Raw genomic sequence first — 10000 nt, forward strand, 5'->3', positions numbered from 1 at the left:
AATAACCGAATAAGTGGTCGAAATATACAGATTTTCTGTCCATCTTATCTCATTCTCCGACAGGGGGTCAATAAGTCTTATTTTACAAATGTACTACGACATTAAACCTTCCATGTTGGAATATCTATTAAAATATCAAACTGAAGTGGAGCTTAAGGCCAGAAACACTGAGATGACACCAATTGGGAGAGGAGGGAAAATGGGTAACATGATTGGAATATCCAAAATATTCGTGAATACGAGATTTGAACGAGTGGACAAAGATCCTTTCCATTGTGATACGACGCCCAGGAACAAGTCCAGGACAATAAGTCTTAAATTATCTCACAATGAGAAAAGACAAAAGAGGATTTTTTTCTACCATCGACGACAGACGTATGAAGGAACTAAACTAACGGGAAAAGGCATAAACGGAACCTGAATCAGGGAAGAAAAAAAAACAAAAAACGAAATGATCTAATCCTTTCTACATAATGATGCCTACTACGTTTTTTTGTTTTGTTTTGTTTTTGTGAGGGGAAGATTAAGGGTCATAGTTCATATATCTGAGGAGGATTATCGTTTCGAAAGGATTATAGCTATTTCTTTAAACACGGTAATACCCTTTTTGGGTCCTCAATCTCAATAACATCAAACCTTTACATTCAGCCAGAGAGGGTTGTCACTGAATTGGTGTTAAAGGAGTGTAAACAATTATTAGACACTTTGAACCAAAGTACCAAACCTCGATTACTAAATAAAACTAAAATAGGCTAGTCCTATCTAAGTGTGCCCAAATAGTCTGTAAAATTATGTTCTTAATCTAATCAAGACTCAGTATTCTATAGCGAGAACCGTTCTTCATATCTAAATAACAGCCCTTTAAATTTGATGTATATATGATGAAATATATATCTTCTAGTTCTAGAACGTCAATAGGAAATAACTAGAACGAGTGAATAATTTACTTGTTTCAGTAAAGGTCATCTTATCCGTCTAACCATGGTCTTTAGGACTTGAGCATGCATCCTCTACTGCACATCCAAACGAGAACACGAACAGGCAATTTAATCTAATTAAACCGAGTGAACGACGTTTCACTGAACTTCATTCGAACTAATGTAGCTGAACGCCTGTAGGGCGGTGACGCAATCGTACATCAACGTTTTGTCCAATCGATCCCAGGAAATCTCATTCGCTTAGGGAAGGATTCAGGACACACTGGGGCCTTCGACCGAATGAAGCTTTGTTCAGGGTCGTCCCTTCAGCTGAATTAAATACTCTGGCATTAGAGACAGACACGCAAACATGAAGCTTGACGGATCAAATTTATGTGAATATATCTTAAGTTGTTGTTGTGTTCATCAAACAGTTCACAGTGGGTCGTGTTTATTATGAGAAACCTACATATTATAGAAACGTTTTATATTCTCAGCAACATAATCTATATATATATATACGTACATACATACATACATACATATATATATATATATATATATATACATATACATATATACTGTATATATATACATACATACATATATATATATATATGTGTGTGTGTGTGTGTGTGTGTGTGTGTTTCTGTGTGTGTACTACATACGTATTTATGTATAGTTTTGGTAACGGCGTCCAGAAGAATAGAGGAGCTGGTAAACTAAAGCTTATAATAACAACATAGTTTTGGTAAGCTGTGGGCCAGTTTTGTGTGTCCAGAGAGGCCAAGCTCTAAAGGAACACAAAACCCCAAAAGCAGCAACTCAATTGTATTTCATCACGTGCCGGAACCAATCCTATGGGCACATGAGAAGGATAAACCAAAACTACAACTACACACGAGCATGCAACCGGGTGTTACAATCGTTACACACACTCACGAGCGCGCGCGCATGGCGCGCCTATGCACTCACACATACTCTCACCGCAGCAAAGATACACAAACACGATTTGAGTCACAGAGCGCAATGACATCATCTTCCCTTATGACGCATACCACAACAACACTCCGGCCGTGTCGTGAAGCAACCGCTGCCCTGAACGAATAAGACGTTGACATTTAACCCTCTCGACAACGGATATGACGGCCATCCCCCCCTTTCCCCTTTAGATTAAATTGAATGATGCAAGCTTGAATGAAATAGATAAAGATGTTGAAATCACAGTTAAGTGGGTGGATTTTAACCCCTTTAGCCCCGTCCCAATTATAAAAAAAAAAAAAAAAAATCCTTTCGAGGTCCTACCCCCTGGACTTGACTAAAGGAAGCCGTGCCACAGAACCGAATCAGTCATCACCAATAAATTATTGTACTAGAATTCCCAGACCAATAAGAGATTTGAATATTTCCCAGAACAAGCCCTAGGAAGTATGACAGATACCAGAAGGAAGGGAAGTATAATTGATTGAAGACCAGCTTATAAACAGAACACTACTTCCCAGCGTTTGCGAAAACAACGATATTTGATATTTTTGATATATTGCACCGAAAAGACGAAGTCAAAGAAACGGTAAAAGAAAGATATGAGGAGGATAGAAGAAGGGAGAGTAAAAAGACAAAAGTGATCAGCATCAAAATTTGAGCAGAGAGTACTCTCTTTATAGACCCTAAAACACAAAAACTCCTCAACTAAGTATCTGACGCCTAGCTTTAGCTCTTACGAGTAATCTGATTATCCCCAGGCGATTTAATTTACCAGAGGGAAATTCTTATAGACGCCCCCAAGTTGACATATCTACATACTGAAGTCCTAACCCAGCAGTTAACGTATCAATTCTAACCTGGTCGCTGCCAAGCGATTTCATTCAGTACAGAAGGACAACTGGTTCCCAAAAGGTTGGTCAAATGGCTTTGGACGAGAAGGGATCATATCCCCAAGCTCCTTCGGCCATGTGGTATAGTGTCTGAGTTCGTCTATCTCTTCGGTCCTGTCGAAGTGCCAAGGACGTCTTCGTGATATACCTAATACACAGTAATACCACGGATCTTGTCAGGGGCGGATTTAGTCCTGACTCGTAGGAGGGAAGGGGTCACAGATAGTAGGGTGGGGGTGGGAGGGTAGAGAAGGACTGCAGATGAACAGTGATTGAAATTGAAGTGAAGGTGATGATAATGTTTAACGTTAGAGGTTTTTCAGGGAACCGGTAGAGTGACCACAACCCAAAATTGGAATTTCTGAAGAAAGCACCCCCACTACACACACACACACACTATTCACGGAATGCTGCATGACGGTAGCCAGAACGAATAGCTTAAAGCACGGATTCTGAACTTCTTTCTCCACATGCCCCAATTTTATGTATTACTGTTCATCTTATGACTCCTGGAGACCACTTTTCAACACTAAATAATATCCCTAACCATCCACTGACTCACTAATTTTCGGCTTTTGGTCCAACTTGGGCCACTCTGTGGTTCACTACGTCGTCCATGGACCAGAGGTTGTGGACCAGTTGGTCGAAAGACCTACTAGTTTCAGGGTCAAACACAAAAGTGGCGACACGGCATTACAGCTCTCAGAAGTTTGATAACAATGATTCCAAAACAGTAAACATCGAAGTGAGCCCACAAGGTCAGTTTACAGGAGGTTGAACAGCAGCGCATAAGCGGAGTCTATATCCCCAGTACAGGTAAAGGAAAGACTAGTAGGCTACTCTTTTCGGTGGATGAAGGCATTTGATTTACAGCAAGTTATCAAACATGACAATATATATATATGTATATATATATATATATATATATATATATATATAGATATATATATATATATATATATATACATATATATGTATATATATATATATATATATATATACATATATATATACATACATATATATATATATATATGTATATATATATATATACATATATATATATATATATGTGTGTGTGTGTGTGTGTGTGTGTGTGTGTGTGTGTGTGTGACAATAATAACAATGATGATGATGGCAATAATAGTGATAAATACAATTGGCAGGCATCACAGTATATCACCTAGGTGCTTGTATCTTAATGAATCTTAAAAACATGAAACCGTATTACATTGCCCTGCCTCTGCAGAAAGTTTATTTCATTCATTGACTACACGTCTGGTAAAAAATAAATTCTATCTACTTCCAAATTAAAAATGCGTTCTGACAGCTTGAGACCATTATTTCTCGTCTGATTCTTGTTACACGTCTGGTAAAGTAATTTCTACCTACTTCCAAATTAAAAATGCGTTCTGACAGCTTGAGACCATTATTTCTCGTCTGATTCGTGTTTGGTGTGAAAATTCCATCACAATTGATGTCAATTCTCTTCAGAATCTAAGACCTACTTTTTTTTAGGGAAAATAGATTCATATGCCTTAGGCGGTTATTTCCGTGGTAAACTATGCCTGACTAAATTCATTAAAACAAATATCAAAACAAATTTTGATAACTTTGAGGGGCCTCCACTAAGCAAGATCCCTTTCAGGTCATCTGTCCTCAAAGTTGAAAAAAAAAAAAAAAAAAATCAAAATTCACCGACACAATTTTAATCACCTTGAGGGGTCTCCACCAAGCGAGACCCCTTTCAGGCCATCTGTCTTTAAAAACAAGAAAAAAACTCAAAAGTTCACCGACATTACGTTGAAGGGTACAAGGGCATGAACACGGACCTCATCACAACATATCAACCCTTGTTGTGACATTTCCTCACCTGCCGGGTAGGATGGGTCTCTCTCTCTCTCCCACACTAACTTGTTCTCCCCCACATTCACTCACCCACCCATCCATCCTCTCTCCTTCTCTCTCTCTCTCACTAATTCATTCTTATTCACTCATACTCCCACCCACCCGTCTTCTCTCTCTCTCTCACTCATTAACTCGTTCTCTCTCACCCATCTATCCTTTCTATCTCACTGACTCTCTCTTTCTCTCTCTCTCTCTCCTTTAACGACCTCTATGTTCTTCAAATACTCTTCGCCTAACTGGAGGCCATAGTCGAGAACGCTCGAGTTCTGTCAGCTTGAGTCATTCAGTCAGTCGTAAGTCATTACTAACCATTATTCTATTTCAGAGCTGGGCGCGTTCCTATGTGCGTTCTTCGGTGTCCTGAGCAGAATCATGGCAGTCAGGACACCAAGGAACGCGCCCAGCCCTGTTTTATTTGTCTGTCTGGGTGTTTTACTTTTTCATTTCTTTCATCCGGCCTTGTTATGGAACCGACATGACTTTACAACTGTACCTTTAAGATGTTCTACAAAGCCTTCGTTAGCCAAATCATTCAAAAGAAATCAAAGAAATATCTAGGCGGCAGCCAGAGTAAAATAAAAAATGCTACCCGGTACGGAAGGGGTTATTATAACTATCATTACTAATACTATCATTATTATTATAATTCTAAAATGTACCCAATGTCTGTCATTAGGTCGTCTTGGAATGATTCGTTTTACGTTCGCATGCCGTTAACCAAAATCAAGCGTAAAAAGACCTTCATATGCATTGGTAGGATTGCATACCTTACGACACGTTTAGTGGTGTCATGTTATAGAATGCCGTCGTATTGGAACGTAACACTATCGTGTCCTTCATTCTGACTCATGTTCTTAACCTCGAAAGCACACACGCACGCACACACACACACACACACACACACACACACACACACACACACACACACACAAAGTTTGATCAATTGAAGATATAGAGACTAGACTCTACGAACATATTTTCAATCCTGGATACTATAATTACCCAACACGCGTACGCGTACACACACAGTCGTATTCAACTCTTGATGCTTTCATTACTAATACAGCTTATGTCTTTATACTGGTTAAAGCCAGGTGATTTCATTCAAATATGCGCAGTCTATAATATGTCAACGGGGGTGTGGGTTGGAGGATGTTATTCGAGGTTTTCAAAACCTCGTAACACTCAATTATAACCTTTATCTATCTAAAGAATAAGACATGAATTGCTGTGTGCAGTTTTGGGTCCCAATCTTTCTCCTCACCACCTTACGTACCAGGTGATACCTTTCTTCTAGTTTCGCCTGCCGTCGGCCGATTTCATCCATCTCTATGAAACCTCGGTTCAAAATTACACGGGTAATGTGTATATCTTTCGGTCTGTGTTCGGTTATAGCGTGGTATTACTTTCTGGTAATGCAACAGGCACTGACGCAGCCTTCTTTCTTGTTACCCTTTTTTATACCTCTCCTCTAATATTCCTGTTCGGTGTCCTTATGGATAGAAGCGCTGGTTACCGATGCTGAAACGATCACGGCATGCGAGCTTCTGAAGTGACAACGCAAGCTCTTGCTGAAGAAAATTTTCTGAGTTTCAAAACTCGCTCTGCAAATATCTTCGACTTTTTCCAAATATGGAAATCTTCAGTTCTTTCGTATTCCCCTTAATACTGTCATTAGCTGTTTTCAGACGCAGTCCTGTTCGCTTATCAAGATCCTTTAACTTTTGTCTTGTGGTAATCAATATCATAAACTCGTTTCTTCAAATATAGGAGGACTGAAGTCGACAATGTTAATTTGTTAACATCCAACAAGGTTAAGCCAATATGCTTTTCATACACAATAAAACGGGTTTAGACATATTTGTTATTGATATGTTAATGAGGACATTATAACTACATCCCGGAATGGTAGGATTCATTAGAGGTTAAAACTAAGTTGTTAAGGTCATGTACTGTAATACGAGGTTGTTTGATCAACCCACAACGAAAATACTCAAACATGTCCAAACAATTCAGTATCATAGAACAATTTCAACAGTTTTAGGAAATAGTGTGTATATTCTTTACTCTCTATATCTAAAATAACAATGTTTCTATCTAGAATTACATAGTGGGTTATATATTATGTTAACGTAAATCCTCAAGAAAGTTAACTTCATGTACGAAGTAGTACATAGTTAAAATATGTTGTCAATTTTACCTTGATCAGTTGATTTTTTTCTCTGTTTCGTCCTGTGCTTCTATACCTGTGTTAGACTCGTCCTTGACATTGTTTTCAAATTATCACAACTAGATTATGTTTCCATTCTTGAACCAAAACACTTGATGTTCGGCACAACACAGCAAATGAGTCACATTTCAAAATATTCGCATATCCCATCAATGATTCCATCACATAACTAACCGTCACACACACAACTTTGACGTGGGCAGCTTTCGAAAAACCCAACACTGTCAACCATGCATTAACTAAGTTTGTCTCGGACACAAGTGCAGCACTTCCACACCCTCACACTTCAGGACGTCAACTGACTCGCTTGTTGTTGGCGCACATGCACGTACACACACACGCACGTTGGCCTCACCTGGTTTCGAGTTGCCAGTTTCTCGATTTTTTTTTTTTTAGTGTTCTGCGCTTTCCCGCTATTTACACCGTTTTGATTGCGTTACTTAATGTATATACACTTTCCCAAACATCACAAATTATTAATGATAAGTTATATGTAAGAGGAACAACGGTGCTTGAACGTTACTAATTATATGATCGCCTTAGTGGATCGATACGTGCTAGACTGATTACTTTTTTATACATTATTGATTGAACGAGTCTATTCGAGTTGACAGAATGGAACTGAATGTGAAATGGACAATACTTTTCTGTACATAATATTTTACATTCTGCTCACAGTCAAATTCACGCAATTTTGCCATATATTCATGGTTGTCATAGAAACGGACGAAGGAAATACGGAGAATGGTTCGATATGTGGCAACATTGGATTTGAAGTCGTCGATATAGTATAACTTGATACCAAAAGGACGATACAAAATATAGAACATTAAATAACCATTGATAAAAGTTAAGGCACGATATATCACAATTGGATAAAAATTCGTAATATTGTATTATGAAAGGCGGAATTTAATTATTGGAATTTTGTAAGTTTACCATCATTTGGAAAATGGTCAAATATATTATACGTATATTTGTTGTAGGTATGCGGTATATAAATATAAATATTTTGACATCTACCATAGATACTTATCTCTAATGTAATGTCTAACGGTCTAGAATATTCAACAATCAACAATTCCAGACACGGGAAGTAATTTCTAATATTCTAGTACAATTTCAAATGGCATTTTCTTAACGAATAACGATTCTAGAATTTCTTAGAAAATAGTGGGAATCATCTGCATGAACACCAATCATACGTTGCACAAAATATATACAAATCAAATTGTGTATGTAAATATGCATAAAAAACATCTTCTTCTTCTTCTTCTTCTTCTTCTTCTTCTTCTTCTTCTTCTTCTTCTTCTTCTTCTTCTTCTTCTTTTTCTTTTTCTTTTTCTTTTTCTTTTTCTTTTTCTTTTTCTTTTTCTTTTTCTTTTTCTTCTTCTTCTTCTTCTTCTTCTTCTTCTTCTTCTTCTTCTTCTTCTTCTTCTTCTTCTTTTTCTTCTTCTTCTTCTTCTTTTTCTTCTTTTTCTTCTTCTTCTTCTTCTTCTTCTTCTTCTTCTTCTTCTTCTTCTTCTTCTTCTTCTTCGTCCTTCTTCTTCGTCTCACTACGAATCGTGTTAACGAGGCTAGCGTCGATAGCAGCTAATGGTGATATCACTGCATTGCTAACGACATGAGCTTGCTTCTTCTTCTTCTTTTTCTTCTTCTTTTTGCATTGCTAACGACATGAGCTTACTTCTTCTTCTTCTTCATCTTCTTCTTCTTCTCCTTTTTTTCTTCCTCTTTTTCTTCTTCTTCTTCTTCTGCTTCTTTTTCTTCTTCTTCCTCTTTTTTTTCTTCTTCTTCCTTTCCTTCTTCTTCTTCTTCTTCTTATTATTATTATCATTATTATTATTATTATTATTATCATTATTATTATTATCATTATTCCCCTTGGAAGGGGGAAAAAGCCTTGGTATATGTATATGCATGTATGTATGTATTATCATTATCATTATTTTGTGGTAAGGCATGTATGAAAGTTTTAAGAAAAGGTAAGGATACTTTATGGCGTCTTTATACATACATATACCAAAGTCTTTTTCTCCCTTACATGGGGGGTAGCCAAAAAGAAAAAGGCATAGAAACCACTCCCACCCATTCCATTCCCTATATATTCCACTTTCCTCCACCCTCCTTCCTCCCTCTCATCTTGGCACCTCCTGGATGACGGGTCATCCCTGCATCCTGTCCTTTGCCCTGGGTCAGATGCAGTATCGCAAGACACAGCACATCCACAGCAAGGCAGCTTCATAAATTCGGCGATCCCCCTCTCCGTCCCCTCATGCAGAAAAGAAGATGGGGAGAAATCCATTCGGGCTGCGTCATTTTTTTCTCGTACATACTTCCTCACCCCTCATCCCCCACCCACTCCCCCTCATGCATCACAGCATCATCCATATACAACCATTCTCCATTCACCCCTATCATCTGTCCTCTCCCGTCCTTCCTCAACAGACATTCCTCTCTTTTGTAATGCCCCTTTCACCCCATCCAACCATCTCATCCTAGGACGCCCCCTCATATTCACTCCTTCCACCTCTGCCTTCCACACCTCTTTTACTAATCTTTCTTCACTCATTCTTTCCATGTGTCCAAACCATCTTAATACTCTTTCATCAACCCTATCTCCCAGCTCCCTTTCCACCCCTGTTCTCCTCCTCACCCCCTCATTTCTCACTCTATCTAGCCTAGTAACCCCTATCATACTTCTCAGACATTTCATCTCAAACACATTCAAACTCCTTCTCTTTTCCTCTCTTATGTTCCATGTTTCTGCCCCGTACAGTGCTGTTGGCACAATCACTCCTTCATATAACCTCCTCTTAGCATCCATTCCCAAATGTCTATTTCTCATTACACTTTTTAATCCACCAAGACATTTACTCGCTTCTCTCAATCTACATTCTATCTCCACCCCCACTCCTCCCTTTCCTGCCACATTCGCACCCAAGTATCTAAAACTATCCACTTCCTCCAGTCTCTCATCCTAGATGCTCACTTCCAGCCTGCTGTCACTCTCTCCCCTTGTACATCTCATCACCTTACTTTTGCCCATATTTATCTTCAACTTCCTTCTT

The 10000-nt window shown here is 38.5% G+C and overlaps 1 protein-coding gene across 1 annotated transcript in view; it reads right to left on the reverse strand.

Moving 5' to 3' along the window:
- LOC143019661 (uncharacterized) overlaps nt 1-7213 on the reverse strand; it is a 231549-nt gene extending 224336 nt beyond the window's left edge. The window contains exon 1 of the mRNA XM_076175559.1: nt 6900-7213. The gene's annotated coding sequence lies outside the window, so the exon portion shown is untranslated. The remainder of the gene's footprint in view (nt 1-6899) is intronic.
- Between the last annotated feature and the right edge of the window lie 2787 nt (nt 7214-10000).

The sequence above is a fragment of the Oratosquilla oratoria genome, chromosome 37, assembly GCF_046742065.1.
Source record: "Oratosquilla oratoria isolate Oo_2021 chromosome 37, ASM4674206v1, whole genome shotgun sequence".
NCBI lineage: Eukaryota > Metazoa > Arthropoda > Malacostraca > Stomatopoda > Squillidae > Oratosquilla > Oratosquilla oratoria.